Source organism: Lathyrus oleraceus, chromosome 6 (genome assembly GCF_024323335.1).
Source record: "Lathyrus oleraceus cultivar Zhongwan6 chromosome 6, CAAS_Psat_ZW6_1.0, whole genome shotgun sequence".
NCBI lineage: Eukaryota > Viridiplantae > Streptophyta > Magnoliopsida > Fabales > Fabaceae > Lathyrus > Lathyrus oleraceus.
Window position 1 is genome coordinate 287,798,972 of NC_066584.1, and position 3,713 is coordinate 287,802,684.

Genomic DNA, 3,713 nt, shown 5'->3' on the forward strand with positions numbered 1-3,713 from the left:
TCAGTTTGAATTGTCTCGACCGGTCAAACGACTTGGCCAGATCTACCAGATGCCCCTCTTCTGGTTTGGGACTTTGCTATCATGTCATCAACATAGCATTGGATTCCACGATGAATCATATCATGAAACAAAGTCACCATGGCTCTCTGATACAGGCACTGGCGTTCTGCTTCTCCAGAGGACAGTCTTCTCTCCATGGTAGCTCGCGCGCAACGACACCGATATTCGATCCTGGCGTATCCTGACACGACCAGGCAAAGGTATCCACATGCTCTTTCAACAGGACTACCATTCTGCTCTCGACTCGCCTCTGAAGCGGCCCTAATTTTTTTCCTTCCTGACCTCGGCGGTGCTTGGAATAACAACCTCAACCCGCTCCTCGTGCGGCTGAATCACCTTCTCCTCTTGTTTTGACAACCTGGCTAATTCCAGCAGATCACAATCTTCTTCGCCTTCTTCTTCGGCATGATAGATCGGTTTGTCGAAGTCATATGAGGTGTAACAGGATTGTTATCGACGAGATCCGGAGAATTATTTTTGAATTCGGAACGAGACAAATCAAAAAAGAGAAAAATGAAAATAAACATTGCCATTTTTATTTGTTTTTAAACTGCAAAAATAAATGAAAAACAGGGAACACCGCTTTTAACTGAAAAACATCCATTCATTAATGATGCAGAAATGTTGCAAATTATGAAACATGAGGTGACCCTTACAATGGACTATTACGTGTCGGGCAACACGTATGGCTTTCATGCAAATAAAATTGAGAAACAAGAAATATTACTCTTCCAGACGAGCGACAATGATGATCTTTTTTAGGCCTTCCAGTTCTGGACTTCCATCCCTGGTACGCACGACTTTATCCAACCATCAAACTTGCAGTTACCATCAGTCTCTTCACCCATCCCACAGGCGTGATCCGAATCTTCAGCAATTGCACTCACCATTACCTGACCATGTGCCGACATGGGATTAGCATTAACATTCGGTCGTCGGTGCAAAATTGATTGCCTTAGAGTCCACCAAGTCCCGGACCACATGCTTAAAAGCTTTGCAATCCTCAATGCGATGTCCGGGTGCCCAGAATGAAATTCGCACTGGGCGTTCTCATCGTAACTGGCAGGCCTCTGATCAGGTTTCAACAGAGTCAACATCCTCGGTTGCACCAACCCAAGATCCTTCAACTTTTTAAACAGCGAGGCGTAAGTCACAGGCGGCTTATTGAAATGGCGATCTGTCGTCCTCCTTCTCACTTGGCCCACTTCTCTTTGTGTCCTCTGTGGAGGTGGTGGTTACCGCTGAGGTGCAGGTGAATCACCAACAGGAATGGTCAATGCGGCAGCATACGGGTGATAACGATCTTTACCCCTTTTGGCAGGCACACCACCTGGTTCAACCTCCTTCTTGAGCTGACCATTGTCAGGGGGCTTCTTTGCTACAGAGCCAGAGGGATTTGTTACTTCGGATGACAGAGCCTTTCCCTGAACTTTCTCCTTGATCATCCAGCCCTCAATCCTTTCCAATCTCTCGGCCATGGCTTTCTGCCCCAAGGCAAGCCCTTGCACAACACTGAACAAATCCCTCACCATCTCTTTCAGTTCGAGGATGTCGGCGTTGGGAGAATCCATCAGTTTGGATTTGTTGCCCCTAGCAGGATATCTGAGCAAACAAGCTATGTGCACCGGTTGAGACCTGCAAAACAGCAAATGGGTTAATATGCATGAATGCAACATCTATCCATATGAGGAAGATTCCGTCCTTTGATTCTGGCTTCATCGAGACAGATAATATTTTGACATCCACATTCTGAAATTCAAGATGTCTCTCAACCAGATTCTCAATCAATAATACTCCCCATATGGCTAGACATAGGTTCGATGCAGATGAATGCAAAATGAGAATGATGCACATGAATGAATGCAATGCACTGCCATCCTCCAAGTCCTCTGATCATCTGTTGCTCTGAATCACAACCCTGATTTCTGAACCGATCACAACCATCTGAAGTCTGACTAACCACAAATCCGATTCAAGAGAGTTCCGAAATAAACGGAACTGACTGATACACCATCATCATCACCAAACAATCTCTGAGCAGATAACCTGAAAACCTCTGAATCGGCCCGGGGAATCCTGAAATAAACGGATCCCCACTGATAAATAACTCGGTCAGCACTCCGGCGTCTCAGAAATAAATGGCCATAAATCTGACTTATAAATAGGACTCTGATCAACGGAACCAAAAGTCACCATCTGAGTCACCATCTGAACATGCCTCTGAAAGAATCACCCTCCCCTTACAGGTAAATTCTAATCAGGTCACCCTAAGGCGGATAATAGTCTCGACAATCGGGCAGAGATACTCAATGGGTTTGCCCTTTCGGGTGTGCCATTGTAGCTCTCCTGAGATCGTCTAAACCAAAGATCCGGGAATGATCGGTCACCAGAGTCAACAGCTCAAATGAAGTAACTCAACCAAAGTGGATACTCCACAGAGGCAAGCACTATCAAATGAACCTCGTCCGGCTTGTGGTACATCACGTTGCCAGGCACATGTTGACCTAACATGAAGGAGGCAACATGAGACCACACTAGTCCTAGGTGTATACTCGGGCCTTGGTTTTAGCCCCACTCAGAACACCCACCCCAAACAGAGGAACCACCTGCACAGAGGACGGCAACATAATAGTATGATGCATGCAAATATTTATGCAAATATATACACTGTTAGAATAATAAATGCAATAAATAAAGCAAAACAAGCAACTTAAACTATCCTAGCACGCTAGGAAGGACTCGCTTAGGGAAGATGGACCAGCACAGGTCAACATCCGTTAGTCCCCAGCAGAGTCGCCAGCTGTCGCATCCGCGAAAAAAACAACCGGCGGGCTAAAACAAAAAAAACAAACAGATCCGCCACTGCGCGTTATTTATCCCAAAATAGGGAAAGGAAACGCTCAGAGAAACCTGGAAAAAGCATGGTCTCGCGACCAAAGAGAAAGGGTAAGGGAGTCGGTTACGCAAGGGGAAGGTATTAGCACCCCTCACGTCCGTCGTACTCGACGGGATCCACGCTCTAAGAAAAGAAAAGGTTGCTAAAACACCACACACACACACGCACCAAAGACAACACAGGTGGGGTTAAGAGGAAGAGAGCTCGATAGGACATCGCGTCCTATGCCTACGTATCTCGTCTGGAACGAGAATCAGAGCTGCCGTAGTTCGGCTCACGCACGCCAAACAAACAAACAAACACATCGGCAAACATGGAGCCTGAAGGCCAATCACTGGACTTACATCAGCATCCGAACCAAAACACACGCACACTGGCAAACGTGGAGCCCGAAAGCCAATCACTGGACTTACATCGGCATCCGAACCAAACACACAATCAGGCAAACGCACACAAAAAGAAAAAAAAAAGTGCCCGGAGAGACCTCGCACGGTCTCCTGCCTACATACCTCGTCTGGAACAAGGATCAGGGCGATGTAGTTCCCCTGAAAGGGAAAGAAATTCTAGCCAGAAACCAAGGGGAGACACACTACCAGGGAGCTGTACTCGAGCCTAGTGTTATCATGCATCATTGCCCTATGTTGTGGTTTCTACCTACTTGCACAACAGCAAGCTAATCCTATCCAGGAAGAAAGCAAGCATGCAAGCATCAATCAAAATAAAACAAATATTTCACATAGCACACACTATATCCAGT